This window comes from Patella vulgata, chromosome 2 (assembly GCF_932274485.2).
Source record: "Patella vulgata chromosome 2, xgPatVulg1.2, whole genome shotgun sequence".
Taxonomy (NCBI): domain Eukaryota; kingdom Metazoa; phylum Mollusca; class Gastropoda; family Patellidae; genus Patella; species Patella vulgata.
Window position 1 is genome coordinate 24,974,693 of NC_065880.2, and position 19,336 is coordinate 24,994,028.

Genomic DNA, 19,336 nt, shown 5'->3' on the forward strand with positions numbered 1-19,336 from the left:
AATCGAACCGCTAGTAATTAATTACAAAATAAACCCTAAACTACAATTTTGTAAAACAAACTCGTATTTTAATAATTCATTCACCTGTACAATTAGATTTTGGAACAAATTACAGGATAATATGAAAATCTAAAAATCTTAAGTGCTTTTTAATCAGGCTTTTACAAATATATCCTTTAATTAAACCGCAACGAATTATAATACGAATATTTATTCATTGTCAATTAAGAAATACGACTAGCAATACAACGGCGGCAAAAGAAGTTGGCAGAAGATAATCCAAGAATTTATTTAGGCTTCAATATGTATGGCAAATGGACAGTAAGTAACGACAAATACATTCTGAAATGGACCCTCCTTCAATCAAGTTACATGACAAACATGAATTCTAAAAATAGTGATTGAAGCAAATTTTTGATAGATTAATGAGTTTGAATATGTTTTTAGTCCAAGTATATCATCAAATCACCCAGTTTGTAAGCAGGAAGGCATCTTTAAATAATTACTTATTCTACCATTTTAATTAGTGAAACAAAGGTGTACCCTAGAAGATAATTACCACCATTTTTTCATATGTCCAGCCTACTCTAACTTAAGAACAATTTTATAAAATATATTCCACACCACCATATATCAAAATGTTACAATAGATCGAATTTATATGGCAACCCCGATCCCTCCTATGATACCAATTCTATATATTCGAAATAGTGGAAAAATACATAAAAGATAGCAAGAGATCCTAACAGTTAAAATATGTCTATACAATGCAATAGTTTTTCTGTTTTTACTTTATAATTTAACATCAAAATGTAGTATGTATCTTCACATTGCACTTACAGAAATTAAAGTATTTTTGTAACTCACTAGATATATATATATATATATATATATATATATATATATATATATATATATAGTTATTGTAAATATTATGATATTTATCTATTCTTATTTTTGGAGATAACTTTTCAATCCGATTCATTTTATTGAGAAAAATAATCGAGATGCCCCCCTCCCTCTTCCAAACAATGAGAAACCGGCGGTAACTGGTGCTGCACTCTGGAACGTGCTGTCATATGTCACTCAAGACAAGTAGTTTGCAATGTAACCTTTGGTCCACTCAAATAATGCATGATCACAGAATCTACATTTGCTAGAAACGACGACAACATTTTGGTAATTACTGTCATCTATTCAACCCCACAACCCATATACTTATTTTAGACAAGTGTCTCAATTGTTTTTATCTGAACGCACACACGACAACGTTTGTGCCCATCCCTTCATTGCATTACATATTCCGATATTCCGGTGTCGAGAAATTCCTTCAGATTTCCGCCGTGGCTTACCTCGTCAGTAGTGCTGGACAAAAGGCCTGGCAAGTAACAACGTCTAGTCGTTTGGATGGGGCGTGCGCCTAATAAACCCTTGACAGTTGAAATTCGAAATAAGATTTGGCCGTGGCGCAGTTATCAGGGCAAAATTTTCCCCATAGCACACTGCCCGGATGGAGCAGAAAAGTAGGACCTTAATTCCCATTTCGTTTTCTTTTAATTTCTTTACGTAATATGGCGGCTACCTTAACGCTGTGCGATTTCGACCTTTGAAAATTTGAACGGTTTCAATTGAAGAATACGTCTTCTGAATACCTAACAGTAAGTATTTATCGACTGACATCTATAGGGCCTGGAATGTCGAGGAAATATATTTTAATGTTTACACGGCAGAGTTACATTTGCTCATACTATGTCCCTTCTAAAAAGGAATGACAGACAATTCCGAGAAAATCTCATGGTTATACAGAGTTTTATGATAAATGGAGGCAACCCCAGGGCAAAGGGTTTGTCTTCGGATCGTTAGATATTACTTAGACCCACTCGTACTGATATTAAATACTAGTTATTTCTGATCAGCAATTCTTTTTCTCTGAAGCCCCAGTTAAGTCTTACATATAGAAATCGTTTGAATAGACTTGTAATATGAATCGTCGACGCCGTCTAAATAAGCTCTAAGCGATCTACTTCAATTAACCAATTTGCAGACTTGTGTGAGCACTAATAGCAGCTCTTTCGAAAGCAGTAATTTTCATTATACATCAATTTGAGTTTTGTCCGCCATCTAAATTACGCTACCATAATGACTAGAGGAAATCGTTTGTTATATGAGACGAAACCTGCTCGCTATTAATTTCGTCTATAATGGACTGAATGCGGGGGAGTAAAGGAGAGGATTTCAATTTACATGTTTAATAAATATATAAAATATGGATCTATATATTCAACCAGAAATATCATAGGGCAATCAAGTTTATTGACAATCGTTATATTTATGATATAATACACCCACGCTGCTTGAGCAATCAGTTTTTAAATACCGAAACCTTATATACAAAGTGTAAAATATTGTTATGCGCTGACAGTTTGTTAAGTATGATGATGAATACAATTTTTTTATCATTATTGATATGTCAAAGCTTTCTCCTATATCCGGACTGCGGAAACGAACTCATATATTCTTTTTGGGCAATTATGGATTGGTATTGTGCAGAGCGAACGTCCTAGACAAATATACCATATTTACTGAGACCAAAATAACCCACAGAGAAAAGATTGAAACTAAAATAAATTCCAGCGGTTACAATTACTTTTAATAATTCGGAAATGGAAAGGATGTTAATTTTTTAAAACAACAATATTTAATTGGGAAAGGATATTATATCTTTCTGCTTTTCACGCCATAAGTCTAAATTGCGCAATTCAGCAAACTTACATTCCGTCGTGAAGACGCCTAGATATTCACAGCAATTCAGTAGTTCCTCAAATATTTGAACATGATGTAATTGATTTGTTACCCAACACCGGTCAATCTTGAACAGGCCAAGTTTTAAAAAAAAAAACGAATCACCAAGGGCACTGTCATGTAACGCTTTTATGATAATATTAATAATCTGAAGTGAATATTTTTACCCAGAGCGTAAGAAATTTGAATTAAAACAAAAGAAAATTTTGGATGATGTTGTTGTATTTGGCTCCTCTCCGATAACTATCATAAAACGTTCACAAAACTTTCAAAAAAGGAAACTTACATTCGAATTTAAATTTTGTTTTAGAAACATAAAGTAGGGAGGCGAGGTGGAGGGTATCTTTGGAAATTAAAACAAGTGGTTGCCATGCTCACATTTTGTAAGATATGGACACAGAATGAGCTAAAAAAAAATATTATTTTTTGTACAATCAGGGGCCATAATTCAGACAGTTACAGTTCGGTATGCACGAATATCGAAGGGAACAGAATTGTAGGGGGTCCACAACCTTGGTATTACATACGTTTACACTATTTGCATACATGGAGTAGCCATTTTGACGGGCAGTTTCTGTCCGATTTTGACGAAATTCGACATCAATTGTCATTCCATGAGAAAACCATGCAAAATCGTGCAGAATCGGGAAGATGGGGGGTCGGCAGATCGAGTTCATCTCTGGGGGATTTTATGGACTCCCCCTGACTACTTCACAGCCAGAAGGGGCGATTTCAAAATTTCACCCTTATTGAGAAACAGCCTCTGGGTGATTTTTGGCCAATTTTGCCATTTTTCGGGTCATTTTTGGTCAATTTTCAGCCACCTATCGTGGCGAGTCTAGGGTTTGGATGAAAATGGTGGTGATTGGTGATGTTAGTGGGGGTCTTCTTGTGCCCCAGTGTGAAGACCATGAAGTCGCATCTATTCTCTGGGAGCAATGATCAGCAAAATTGTAAGATATGGTGAATAAAACAGAAAATATACACCTGCGAAGATTAGCTCTATTTTCTATGATGCGGGGGTAGGTCAAAATATCGAAATGGTTTTATGCACAGCTCGACTCCCTCTATTGATATAAGAAATAAAATCTCTGTCACCTCTCTTCAATCAATGCGAAATCGTAAGTCAAAGTTGGTGAATTTTCCCTATTGTAAATCTCTCATTCTCTATGAAATGGCCAACTACTTACATTCAGGGTAAGCCAGCTCTCTCCGTTTCTTCACCAAATCAGCTGATAGCAGCTTGAAACCCCTTCGAGCAAAACTAGTCTCTTTGATGAGACTTGGTATCCAATCCAAGATGGGCGTGCCCGAAAGCGCACAAAAAGGCGGGTTTTCCTCATGTTTGGCCATTAAATGTGGTACATGTGAGAACCGAATGGGAGCTGATTTCTTGACAAAGCTGCATTATATGGAATATTCCAAAAGGATGCATGCTGCCACATCTAAGGAGAAGCCATACAAAGACCGCGTTGTGTCACTTGGAATCAACATATTCCTATTGGAACGGCTAAGTGAAATAAAATACTATTGAAAAAAAGAGGGAAGAAATTGTGTCTTTAAAATATCGATGGAAACCTTGTGTGTGTGCTCGACCACAATCAAATTAGCAGAAAACAGTTGTGCGGTGATACTCCAGGCAATGGGCTTCAGAAGTCCTTAAACCAGCTGCATTGAGTCTGATATAGCTGTAATACCTTTACTAAAGGCCAGCTCTCTGCTTTTTTTTCCAACCTCGTGGGTTTTCTCCGGGTCCCCCCACTGTTAAAGACCCCTACGCGCAAGTGAATTATTGAAATAAAATTGAACCATGTGTTAGTCCCGAAATGACCTAGTTTGTGTCGGTGGACGTTAAACTCTCTCTCTCTGCCTTTTTTTTTTAACTTTGGCAGCATTAAAAAGTTCTTGTTAATTTTAGATTTTTTTTCTTCTATTCTATGTAATGAGGAAATGGGCTGTCAAGAGAGCCAAGTTCCTACACTGCCTCAGGGTCGTTCCTCAAATAAAAAATATGGCATAGGGTCAAAAATTCAACTTCATCATATGATGATTTTCGGAGAACAAAATGGATCTCGCTGGGCCTTTTTAAACTGAATTTGTACGTGAAGGACATTTCTATCAGGGGCCACCTCTCAAAATATTCCAATCTGATTAAAATACAGATCTATATTATGTTTCGTTTTTTTTATACTTTCGATGACCTACACTACATGAAGATCTGACTGGTTGCTACGATAGGTCACGTCAGAGGTCATGCGAGCGGCAAGTGATCCTATGAGGTCAGACATTTGATTAACCAATCAGCATTAGCGCTTCTAAGGGCTTACCCACAGTTCCGTGCAAAACATGCCTAAAGCTCGCCGTAACAAACCGTTTCATTGGCTAATACCTCAGACTATTCAAAACACGCCAATTATAACAACTCTTTTAGATCCTAGTGTAAAACGAAATTTTGAATTATAAAAACGAAACGAAATAGGATCTGTGTTTTAATCAGATTGAAAATATTTTAATATCAACCTCAACGTATATGGGCAATTGAAAAATCTCTTGTATCGAGTCGCCGGATGATGGATTGACTGGGACCAGTTTCAGAAAATTTTACAAATGTTGCACCCCTGCAAATAGTACATTTTCAATGGCCCATATATTTTGAGTGTTGGCCCATATATTTTGAGTGTTGGCCCCTGATAGAAATGTCCTTCATATACAAATTTAGTTTTAAAGGGCATGGCAAGCTTTATTTTGGCTCTGAAAATGATCCCATGATGAAGTTTAATTTTTGACCCTTCGTCATATCATTTATTTGAAGAACTAAACTGAGGTGGTGTAGCAAATTGGCTCTTTTGACAGCCCATTTCCTCATTATGGACAACATATTGTTTACATCCTTTTGGAATATTCCATTTGAGACCCAGGCGGTAGCAATGTGCAGAACATATCACCTTTCCATCTAGAATCGACTTATCAAGATCAAAAATCCCACTTCGTCAAGAAATCAGCTCCCATTCGATACTCAATTCACTTATTGCTATGTAATGTGCTAAAGGACGGGCCTTAATGTCCTTAGTACACTCTTTCAATCTATTAAGTCATTTCATGGCTCATATCTTGGATATGTACCACATTCTATGGCCAAAAATGAAGAAAAAACACAATATTATGCGGTCTCGTACACGGCCATCATGGATTGGATACCAATCATCATCAAAGAGACTAGTTTTGCTCGAGCGGGTTTCAAGCTGCTACCTGCGAGTGCTGGCGAATGATTTGGTGAAGAAACGGAGAAAGCTGGCTTACCCTGAATGAAAGTGGTTGGCCATTTCATAGAGAATGAGAGATTACAATAGGGAAAATTCACCAACTTTGACTTACTATTTCACATTGATTGAAGAGAGGTGATAGAGATTTTATTTTTTATATCGATAGAGTGTGTCGAGCTGTGCATAAAACCATTTCTATATTTTGACCTACCCCTGCATCATAGAAAATAAAGCTAATTTTCGCAGGTGTATATTTTCGATTTTAGTCGCCATATGTTACAATTTTGCTGATCATTACTCCCAGAGAATAGATGCGACTTTATGGTCTTCACACTGGGGCACAGGAAGGCCCCCCACTAACATCACCAATCACCACCATTTCCATCCAAACCCTAGATTCGCTACAATAATTGGCTGAAAATTGACCAAAAATGACCTGAAAAATGGCAAAATTGGCCAAAAATCACCCAGATGCTGTTTCTCAATAACGGTGAAAATTTGAGATCGACCCTCCTGGCTGTGAAGTAGTCTTGAGGAGTCCATAAAATCCCCCGAGATGATCTTGATCTGCCGACCCCCACCTTTCCACCTTCTGCATGGTTTTCTCGTGGAATGACTCTTTAGGTGTAACGGTGATAGATTTAAACCGGTTTTTTTTTCAAAATTGAATAAAAATTGTGATTTCTTGAGGGGGTCCAGAAGCTAAAAACACGACTTTACCAACAATCAGGGACTATAATCCAGGAAGTTACTTTCCGATATGCGCGATTATCGAAAGGAACAAATTGTGACGTCTAGAGGGTCCAACAACCTTACACTGTTAAAATTATATTTATATTTACAGTTATAACTATAATAAAAAGTGTGTGTCGGATTTGTCAAATCATATGGTTTGTTAACTTACATTTAAAACGATGTAAATGCATATGAATACCAGGCCTACGTAAGATTACATCAAACTTAATGTTTTAATGTCAGTTTACATCATGTGAGCTGTATAGTAACAAAAATGTCATTTGAAATATTATTTTTACAGAGAATTGTAAATTTACTGTCAAATAGTGGTAATCGATTATCGGCCTCCTTTGACCACATATCGAATATTTACTGTTCTGTCAGGAAAGGAAAGGAATGGGGTTTAACGTCCTACTGTTCTGCTCCTACACTGGGCTAATGAAGACGGGCATACGCCATACAGTGTGCTATGAGGGAAATTTTGCCCGGGCACTGGCACTATCGCCTACTCTTATATCGAATTCCAACTGCCAAGGGATCTTTTACGTGCATTCCAATGTATACACGGGACCTCGGTTTTTCGTCTCATCCGAAGGACTGACAAGGGGAAACCACGTCGGAAAATCCAGATCAACTTTCTCGGCCAATGCAGGGATCGAACATCCGACCTCCAGGCTAGCGATCCAGCGTCTTAACCACTTAGCCACCGTGGCTCCCTGTTCTGTCAGTCAGTTCAGTCGATCCATTTTAGAAAAATAGATTATTCAAAAACTGAATGTACCGAACTGGCCAATAAAGACAGGCATATTATGCCATACATTGGGTTGTGTGGGACATTTTGCTTGGGCGGTGTCATGCCACCTACTCTTTCCACTGTAAGGAGCAGAACAGTATAGGACATTAAACCCTATTTCATTTAATTTCTTTACATTATCGAACGTTGTTTAACATGCTCGGCTGAAAGTTCCGAAAAACTGTCTGTGTTCGCCAGAATCGAACCTAGGACTAATTAGCCAAGCGGGGGCAAACACATTCCTTTTAGTAATTTTACCTTGGCAAATTACATAATATGTAATTCTACAATAGTTATGAGTTATTATTACAAAAACATGTGGGTTTTTTTCGTTTTTTTTAAAAATGTTATTGCACTAATTCATGTAAATTAACATCATGGTAATTTTACATGTACTCCATTTACAGATACGTAATTTTACCTTGGATGTATATAATAACTAGAGGTAAAGTTACATTACACACTGTGAAATAACATGCAATGTTAAAATACAGTTATTACGATGGCAATATTTATGCCATTTAAAAATAAATACATAATAATTTTGACAGTGTGATATACATGTACCATACGTTTACTGTGCGTTTACACACAGGCACTTGAAGGGATTAAAATAAAATTTCTTACATTTTGTTTTGACTTGTTGACATTTCATCTGCTTTCATTTGCGAACAAGTTTCGTTCTTATTTTGGCGAAATTCGACCTCAACCATTATTATGGTGTAACAGTGATATATTCGAACTTTTTTTTAAATAGGATAACAACTGTGACCTGTAGAGTGTCCATAAACAAATCGTGGATGGACGTCACTTGGCGTATATCTGGGGGCACTTTGCTAAAGCACATTGGTCGGAAAAAAGTCCACAATTGGCAAAAACATAGCGCCTAATGAAACGTTTCGCTTTCAGTTTCGTTTCGAATGATCGAATACAAGTCAGCCTACCTAGAGCGATCAATGTAGCGTTCCTCCGGCCCGGACTTGGCCCGAGAACGGGGCGGGGCTACACGGTGCTAAGGCCTGGGCAGGTGGCTAATAGTTTTTACCAATTTTTCAACAAAAAAAGTGAACTGACAGAATCCGATTCTAATCTCACCCTTGCCACTAGGTACTCTCATTCAGAAAAGTTTACTTTACGATCAAGTAACGGTGGGTTTTTTTATTACTTTATACCAATCTAATTAAAATACAGATGTATATTTTGTTTCGTTTTTTTATACTTTCGGTGGCCTAGACTACATGAAGATCTGACCTGTTGTTTTGGGAGGTTGAGTCAGAGATCATACGAGCGGATTTTTACCATATGACGTCAGATATTTGATTAACCAATCAGCATTGATGTTTCTAGTGGATTACCCACAGTTCCGTGCACCACACGCCAAAAGCTCGCCGTAACAGACCGTTTCATTGGCTAATCCCTAACATCATCCAGAACACATCAATGGTAACAACTCTTCCAGATCTTAGTGTAGTAAAGACAAGTAAAACGAAATTTTGAACTATAAAAGGCGAAAGGAAATAGGGTCTGTTTTAATCAGACTGACTTTATACCAACAAATAGGCCCCGGGCCCCTCATACTCCTCGCATTGTTTCGTTTGATTGGAGCAAATCCCACTTAATTAACACTGCTGTAATGGAAGCAAATTTGTTCCAAATTATGACTGGTCAATAGGCCGATTAACAACCAATAGCTAACTGCGTAACAATATCATTACGCTTTAAACGGGACTCCAAATTGGACCAAATATGTTTACATGACGTTACGCCATGAATCACGATTTTATTATGCCCAATTAACCAGTGCATAGCAGAACAATGCAGAAAAACCAATTGCGTGACAAACGAGGCTATCAATACGGATACAATTTAAACAATACCGTTTTTAATAGCCTACCTTAAATCACTGTCCTAAGTTTAGGGAAGACCAGGGGCGTGCTGGCAGGGAGTTTAGGAGGACGGTGTCCTCCCAGGCCCCCATTAAACAATAAGTCCACCCGTATAAGCGGGCCCCCCTGAGAGCTCTAATTTTCACGCGGAATCCCCTCAAAAAATTGAGAGTGCGCACGCGAAGAATCATACATACACAACGATTAGTAAAATATATTATGCTGACGTGCAAATGTCTGTCACCTTAAGGTGAAATGGTCTTTGATTAAAAATTTTGCCGACTACAGCAAAATCATAAAGTGGAGTCAGAGAAAGTACAGTAGTATGTCTTATAGTCAAAATAGCAGCATAAATTTGGAAAATATGATACCTAGATTTCTCCCAGAAGTGCTTGCAAAACTCGTTTCCCGTTGTCAAATTTCAAAAATTTTCAGGGGGGAGAACCCCCACAGACCCCCCTACCAGCGGCGCGCATTCGGCATTTCGACATTTTCAAGAATTCACGAAAAGTCTGCCAAAAGATACCCTTTATTATTATGTCTACGGACATAGTGTAGGCTTCAAAAGACCATTTGAATGCTGCGCTAAATGAAAGATGGACAGATACAAATAACAAAATTTGGTTTGGTTATGGACACAAGCGGTTATTAGTGAGGACACTAAAAATTATAGACTAGGTAAAAGACTAAACATTTTAAGGAGTGACACTTGACAAATATAAGAATAAACACTTTAAGGGGTGACGTTTGACAAAGGTAAGACTAAACTTGGATGTGGGGAATTCTGAAATAACCGCCGAACCATTCATAATTCCAAATAAATGGAAATGAAATGGGGGTTAACGTCCTATTTTCCTGCTCCCTCCGAGCTAATGAAAACGTAAACGAAAAAGGACAACGGTCACTTTTTAATTGAAATGTAATCTTATCGACGATTTGGTTTGACCCGACTGCTTTTTTTCATCAATGACATTCAACTATAATCCTAACCCTAACCATAAATGGGGGATAAAAGTGTGTGAGAAATTATGGCAAAGAAAGGTGGAAGACAATTTGGCGAAAGGGAGTCGGATCAAACATAATCGCCGTCTTACCTTTTCCGTCTTATTTATTGTTAGTGCCGAGACGATGACGATTGTAGGCTTGGCCATAGCTCTGGAGGAATACCTTCAGGAGTTTGAATCCGACTGCAACTCGTAAAACCTTTTCAGTTTATGCCATTCTATGACAGTCAGTTCGAATTAACGAAGTAAACATCTAAAGTAGGCCTACATATTGGCTAACGTGATGCTTGCATGCCTACGTTATTAACAACTGCACTACACATTCAAAATGCACGCGCAAATAGCCGTCTGGTTGTGCGCGGGCTGTGCTGTCAGAATATAGTCTGTTTCTTAAAACTACACGATTACAACTTTAATTTTTAATCTACAATTATTTTCCATTGAGCAGGCCCGTAGCTAAGGGGGGTGGGGGTGTTGCAGTTGAAAAATCAATTGGACGCAATACGAAGCCAACGACCAACGTGCCCATACCAGTATGGGTGCCACATTGGTTGGGCGCCCACTTGATTTTATGAGCACCTCACCAATCATGTCGTTATTTATAAGACGCCCCCCAAATGGTGAGACGCCTCATAATGACTCACACGATTAACACCACAACTGATGGGGCTTTGTCTGTGGGATGGGCGCCCATAATGACATGATTGATGGGGCGCCTTATAATGACAAAATATGATTGTTGGGCCGCACATAATGCATAATGCCGAGTAGGATTGGTTCGGCGCCCACGACTTGATCAATGGGGTGCCTAAACGGCATGATTTGTAGTTTGCCTCATCCCGGATGGGCGCCCATAATACCGTGATTGGTGGGCCGCCCACGACGAGATCATGGGCGCCCATAATATAATTGGCGGGGCGCCCATAATGCCGAGTGAGATTGGTTAGTCGCACTCTAACCCGATTCCGAACTTTTCGTTTTTCTCATAAATTATTATAGGTACGTTAGAGTCGTATTCCTTCCTTCAAATTTGTATAATCTTCGTATCAAAATATCATAATACGCAAATATCGTAAATTCAGCCTCAAAATTGAAATTTTCCGTCATTTTCAGGTGCAACCCCTATTTTCCAAAATTTTCTGAGGGCAGAGCACCCTAGACCCTTCTCCGAAGGGAGGCGTATCCACGGTACCGTTCGCCATGGACCATCAAGTGTAGGTACATCTCGCGTTCAACTGTGGTGTTGGCTGAGTAATAGCTTCTAAGAAGATCCAGAATGGATTCACCGAAGTCCACTCATTGTCGTATACCAGACCATGTAAGCGCCCCCGTTAAACAAATTCCCCCAGACCAAGTCCCAAATTACATATTATCTGAAATTTTTGTACGCATACGACGCTAAAAGCTCAGTTACATAAATAGTATACGTAGCTATATGAAATCTTTTCGCGCCTACCGCGCTCGATTCCATTATGTAATTATTCTTCCACTTCTGATCTGTGGTCTTATACTCTTTCATCACTATCATTTTCACGGTTATAGTGAATCGCCCGGTTAGTAGTAGCAATAGTGAGTGGGTCGTAGGGCGACAGACTGTACAAATGTTCTGCCGACTCTCACAAAACAAGGGGAATTAATATGCAAGCCTCCAGATTCTGCCCCAATTCTTATCCTCTCGTTCACAAGAATTTGCTCCAATCAATGAACTCAAATCCCAGGAAATTTAGGCCCAGTCCCCAAAAAATAAAATCTTAATTACATAATAATATTATACGTTGCTATCTGTGATTTTTTTGGGCGCCTTCGGAGCTCATTTCCAATATGGCATCGTTCTTCCTCCATTCCTCTGTGGTCTTATACTATCTCATCACTACCATATTCACGGTTATAGCACCCCCCCCCACCCCCGCCTCAGTTAACAGTACCACTAGTGCGCGGGCGACAGACTGTACTAATTTTCTGTTAACTCTCACAAAACAGGCGGAATTGACAGGCAGATCCCAAGATTCTGACAAATTGACTCCCATTTGTGATCCTCTAGTTCACAAAAATTTGCTCCCAGCAATGTCCTCAAAAGCCAGGATATTGACTCAAATTTTCATACTTTTCATACCAGACCCACTCCCACCTCCATTCAAACCCCTTCAGGTAGCTCCGTATTACAGTCACTTGTCTAAGGTTGACAAAAATAAGTAACAAAATCAATAACAACCATAATATGACATGAACTTTATGTCGATTTGAATAAAACTGCTTTTCGGCGAGATAACGAGATTATGTTTGCCAATACAGGATAATCATTCAATAAATGGGCAGTACTGGTTTGAAAAAAAAATACGGCCCAAACAGTTTGAACACGAAATGCCTGTGTATTAAGGATTTATGGTCTCCTCCGTTTACTGTACTACGGGTTTTAAGGGTATCTGTAATATTAATAGAGCGAGTTACCAATATAATTATTGTTTATTCTAAAGAAGATCTGTTACCTGTCAAAATATAGATAGAGATCTGTTTGATACTGGTATGTACACTAAGCTCATTTAACAACATACAATTACACTAACCCCCTTTTTTTGGTAAATGGCCACATCCAACAGCCCAGTCAGAAATTAGCGTCATTTCCGCCAGAAGATGTTTTCAAAGATCGGAACATGTTTTTGCATTTAGGAAACGTGCCAAAAATCACCAAATTAGTAAATGTATTATTCAGAAAAGCTGACTGGCAAAAATATCATTGATAGAATGCGTTATTTATGGGACGTGTCTTTTGGTTGAGGGCCTGTGTTCAGATTCTGGTTCATTGTTCCGAAAATAAAGTAAGGAACTTAAAAGAATAAAGCAACAATACATGTTGAAAATAGGTGATAGATAAATGTAATGTAAATATGTCAGTCCTGTCAGTGATAATCATGTGATGGGTTATACATTTTCATTCTAAGTATAGATGTTGTGATAAATTAAAACAATATGAATTGACAATAAGGAAGTTCTTGCATGTTCAGCTGTCCGTAATTTAGGTTTTTATTTTGATGAAAATGGTCTTTTATCTAGTCACGTTACTAACATTGGTCGTATTCCAAACGTTTTAGACCGCACCTCTACTGAATCACTTGTTCACACTTTCATCACCTCACGCCTTGATTACTGTAATAGTCTTTTACATGATCTCTATCACAGTTTTCTAACTAAAAGTCCCCACTCTATCCAGGGGCGTACATAACGATTTTGTTTGGGGAGGTGTTTAGCCAAAATGCGACCGACTGATGCCCATACCCCTAGTACGAGTGACGCAGTCAGGAACCGAGCACCACAGGTGCGAGTTTTGTGGGGGCCATGTGCAGTAGCGGATCTAGATGGGGTGGGGGTGGGGGCCAAATCTAGGGCGCCACCCCAGCCACAATCCCACCCCACAATGAATGTCAACAAAATACTGGCAATAACATTAAGCGTTCCGGTAGAACATAGATGGTATTGTATAATTATATAGTTGTTTGCCGATCGTTGTCTCGCTGGAAAGCAGTTTTATTTAAGTTGACATAAAGTTTATGTCATATATGATTGTGCCTATAACACTGAGCAACCTGAGAAAAATTTGAAAAATTGAGTCAATATCTTGGCATTTGAGGTCATTGCTGGGAGAAATTCTTGTGGACGAGAGGACCAGAAATGTGAGTCAATTGGACAAAATCTCAAGATCTGCCCCCTGTCAATTCCGCCTGTTTTGCAAGAGTTGACAGAACTTTTGTATAGTCCGACGCCCCACGACCCACACACCAGTGCCAATGGTAATACTAACATAACTAGGCATTTTAGTATAACCGTGAATATGATAGTGCTGAGACAGTATAAGACGACAGAGGAGTGGAAGAATGATGTTATAATTGAATCGAGCGCCGCAGGCGCGAAAAATTTTAGATGTTTAACCGAGCTTTTAATTTTTGGGACTGGGCCTGACAATTTTAGTCAATGTCATGGCAAATGGATCCAAATTCTCGTTAACGAGAGGATAAGAAATGGGACAGAATCTTGAGGCCTATCTGTCAATGTCGCCTGTTTTGTGAGAGTAGAACTAACAATTCTACAGTCGTTTGACCCACGACTCACTCACTAGTGGTACTACTAACTGGGCGATTCACTGTAACTGTGAATATGATAGTGATGAGATAGTAGAAGACAGAGAAGGAGTTGAAGAATGATGGCATAATGGAATTGAGCGCCGATATGTAACTGAGCTTTTAATGTTTGAGGACTGGGCCTGAGGGCACTTTACCTCAATGGGGCGCTTACTTGGTCTCTGAAATGCCCTGGACTTTGGGGAGAGATTTTGCAGAATTCTGATGGTCAGAAAACACCCCATTAATTCATTTAGTCTGAGACCGACTGCGGTGAGCACTTTTTTTTGAGACCGACTATTTTTTTGCCATGGGGTGAGAAACATTTTTTTCAAACATGATAAGTCGACAAGGTTATTTTATACTAAAGTTTTGCGTGAGTAGAGTGACGTGTGCAGTGAGCACTTATTTTGATACCGACTGCCCATATCTCACGACCGACTGCACTGAAACCGACTAGTATTTGGGATCTATTCTGGCATTATTTGTTTACCTCATTAATTCATTAAGACGGCGATGCATAATTTTGAGACCGACTGCAGTGACTGCACTTATTTTGAGACCGACTATTTTTCTCCCTGGGGGAAATTTTGTTCTTAGACCTACATACTCACAACAGAATAAGAGTGAAACACATTAAGTTGACAAAGTTATTTTATACTAAAGTGAGGGTGAGTAGCGTGACGTGTGCAGTGAGCACTTATTTTGATACCGACTGCTCTTATTTTGCGACCGACTGCACTGATTTTGCGACTTCTCTTATTTTGCGACCGACTGCACTGATTTTGCGACCGACTATTTTTTTTCCTGGGGGGGGGGGGGGTACCACCCCTACACCCCCCCCCCACATTTACGCCCCTGACTCTATCCATAACGACTCATAACACGCAACCGTAAGAATGAGCACATTACCCTAATTCTCCACGATCTCCACTGGTTATCTGTGCACACCCGCACTGAATTCAAAATTCTCACTTTCACTTATAAATGTCTGAATCAACTAGCACCACCTTATCTGTCTGGGCCAAGAAGCTTTTTGTTCTGGGCCCTGTTTCACAAAAACTTAAACTAAAATCACTCAAATAGATTTTAACTAAAATCAAAATGAAATTATAAATTTTATGCGTTTCACGAAGATCGATTGTAAATGCAATTTTAATAGATTTTAGTTAAAAGTGCTTGCGCTCTCGCAGTGCACAAATCCGGCGAGGGCATTCAAGGGTGTAAGCTCAAACGCCTCGAAACTGAAAACTGCCAGGTTGAACCAACCGTTACAATACCAATGAGGAGAGTTTCATACGTTGTAACAATGTCTGCGTATTATTCGTTTTGAAATGTATCAGTTGGTTGGCCTTGAACTTGCATGTCGATTTCGTGACCTTGGCATTTGATTTACTCACAGGCTTCAATGGAAATAATGCGTATCGATAAACTAAATCGCTTGAATTTCGTAGTTTTATGGTATTTTGGATAACAGAAACTATTGACAACTGTCACAAACATGTGATATTAATCAAACGATTAATCTAGACTAAAGTATTGTCGAATTTTAAAAGTATTTAACAACTTTTAAACTAATGCATGAAATAACCAATGTTCCGATGCCTGGATTTAAAATGTCAGTCCCACGGACCCTTTCAATAATACTTTGAAAATGCCAAAGTGCCACACTCCTTATTGGATAATGCCTATCTATCTTACTATACTAAAATGATTTTTTCCCAATATAAAATACCCTTGGCTCATATATAAATACTTTGCATATGACGTGTCTAGTATGGCGGGGTTTCGCTTCCCAGGTTATACGTGACAGGGAGTAGGGTCGCCCGTCCAACCTCGTGGGTTTTGTTCGAGTTCTCCGGTTTCTTCCCACTACTAAAGACCCCTACGCTCAAGCGAATGTAAGCTTACTCTTCCGGACACCTGTTGCCACTGTTTGTCGTGTATTTTGTACACGAGGAGCAGTCCATTTGCTGATTACACTATTTTGCTTGAATATACTATTTTGCCTAAAACGTTTTTTAGGACTTCGAATTCTGTCTTATGGTTTGGATTGTTCGTACTTGGTTTTATTTTATTTCAAATAAAATTGAACCATGTGTTAGTCCCGAAATGACATAGTTTGTGTCTAGTGGACGTTAAACCCCATCTCTCTCTCTCTCTCTCTCTCTCTCTCTCTCTCATTTTAAACAATTATAGGCCTACAAAACTACTTTTTATAGACATTAGATATGAAGTGAGTTTAGATTTTTTCTTAGGGATTTCTTTTTGGTCTATTAAATTATTTGAAAATAGTATAATTTATACTTGAATCATTTGGTAATACATAAAATAGTAACAAAGAGTAATAGTTAAAAACTAGATAATGTAAAGGCAATTTGCTGAAAATTTCATTCAAATTGATCCACTATGAACCGAAAACTAAGCGATTGAAATTTCCGCCTAGCCTCTATCATCATTACTAAAGACATTATGATAAACAGCACAGTCTCGATTATTCGTTAAATCGTGAAGGAAAGTTATGCAGTAAATCGGCTCATAATCCACTAAAGATCGCAGGCTAGCGATGCCATCTAGAGTTGATTATGGTCTGGATAGGTTAATTAATGTCTAATTAATAATTTAGATAACATTTCAGGCCTAAAGAAAGACCTGCAATAGACAGATTTAGCTCTTGCATAATGTATGTTTAAGTTACAATTTTAACTTACAATATTATTTTAGTGAATTTTATCTAAAATGCTTAAAATCGTTTTGTGAAACGCGTCTATCTTAAGTTAGGATGGAATTTTAGTTTAAGACGATTTTAAGGAGATTTAAGTTTTTGTGAAACAAGGCCCTGATCTTTTAACACGGAGGGTTCCACAGAGGCGGACCCGCTCATCAGCTGGGGTACTACATGTACTTATTGAGCCAGCACGACCGTTCATCCAGGTGACCTACTGCAAGCGTACCTTCGCTAATGCTGCCCCTCGATTATGGAACTCTCTCCCTCTTTCTATTCGCAATGCCTCCTCCCTGAACTCCTTCAGGAAACACATCAAAACAGAAATTTTCCAAAAGCACTACACTGAATGATTCACTTACACTACTATTGCTTTTATTTTTATGTCGTATTATATATGTTTTCATTATATATTTTCATGTCATATTATATTTGCACCCCCATACCTGATTGAATCATTCACACTGCAACGTCAACAGCATGCCACGACTCACGACAGCTCAGAGGAACCAGGCGCAATGAAGACTCGACGCTGGTCACACTGGCCAAGCCGTTGCCAATCACTTCCAGGTCAATGTTCGGACCATCTACAGGCTTCAGCAACGCTTTCGTGCCACCAACACCACGGATGATCGCCCTCAAAATGGTAGACCAGGGGTTACCACAAGGCGACAAGACCGCCATGTTGTGCGACAGCACGTCCAGAATACCTTCACACAGGCATCTGAGACAGCACGTCAGACATTGTGAACACACGGAAAACGCACCAGTACCGATACAGTGCGCCGACGTCTCACCAGAGAGAACATCCATTGCCGTAGACCTTACCGTGGACCGATCCTCACCCCCTCGCCATCGACGTGAACGTCTACAGTTTGCCCAACAACACCAGAACTGGCGACACAGGCAATGGAGAACTATTCTGTTCACAGATGAGAGTCGGTATTGCGTATCAACTGCAGATGGCAAGACCAAAACATGACGTCGACGTGGCCAGCATAATGGTTTGGGGTGGAATCGGCAAGGACCAGAGAGTTGGTCCTGTGGTGTTCCAAAATCTTGATCCAAGGAGGGGAGGCGGCACCACAGCAGTGCGTTACAGCGATCAAGCTCCCAGACCCCACGTCATGCCACATTTCGCACGTCATCGAAACAACGTTTTCCAGCATGACGACGCCCGTGCCCACACCGCCAGAGTTACTTGGGACTTTTTACAACAGAACGGTGTCAACGTTATGCACTGACCAGCCCTTAGTCCGGACTTAAACCCGATGGAACATCTTTGGGATGAAATTCACAGGAGACTTAATAACGTCGTACCGAGACCAGAGAGAGAGAGAGACATGGGGTTTAACGTCCACTTGACACAGACTAGGTCATTTCGGGACTAACATATGGTTTAATTTTATTTCAATAATTCGCTTGCGCGTAGGGGTCTTCAGCAGTGGGAGGAAACCCGAGGACCCGGAGAAAACCCACGAGGTTGACAGGCAACCCTACTCCTTGTCACGTACAACCGGGGATTCGACACCACGCCGGTTGACTCAATGACAGGCCTTATGATACAGCGCGCGCACATGCTAACCATTCGGCCATCCAACCCCGTACGGAGACCAAACACAGCCGATGGATTGCGCCAGGCTTTTCTGAGAGTGTGGTTCCAGGTGCCAATGGCGTTCATCAATCGCCTGGTCCACTCCATGTACAGACGCTGCACTGCTGTTATTGACATGCGTGGTGGACACACCAGATACTGATATATAGACTGTCCAAACCTTCTCGTAATGTCTTGGAATTGTGATGAATTAATGACTAATGTGTCAACATACTGTTCACAAAAAATTGCTTTGATCCATTTAGTAAATCGTTTTCTAGAATGATTTGAATAAAGTGTCTCTCTGATTTTGAAATCGCCATACCGCTGTGAAACAGGTTGCCCATTTATCTGTGGGCAGAGGTAATTGCAATATATCTTTAAAGCCGAGAGAAACAAAAGGCACACCTGTACAAATACAT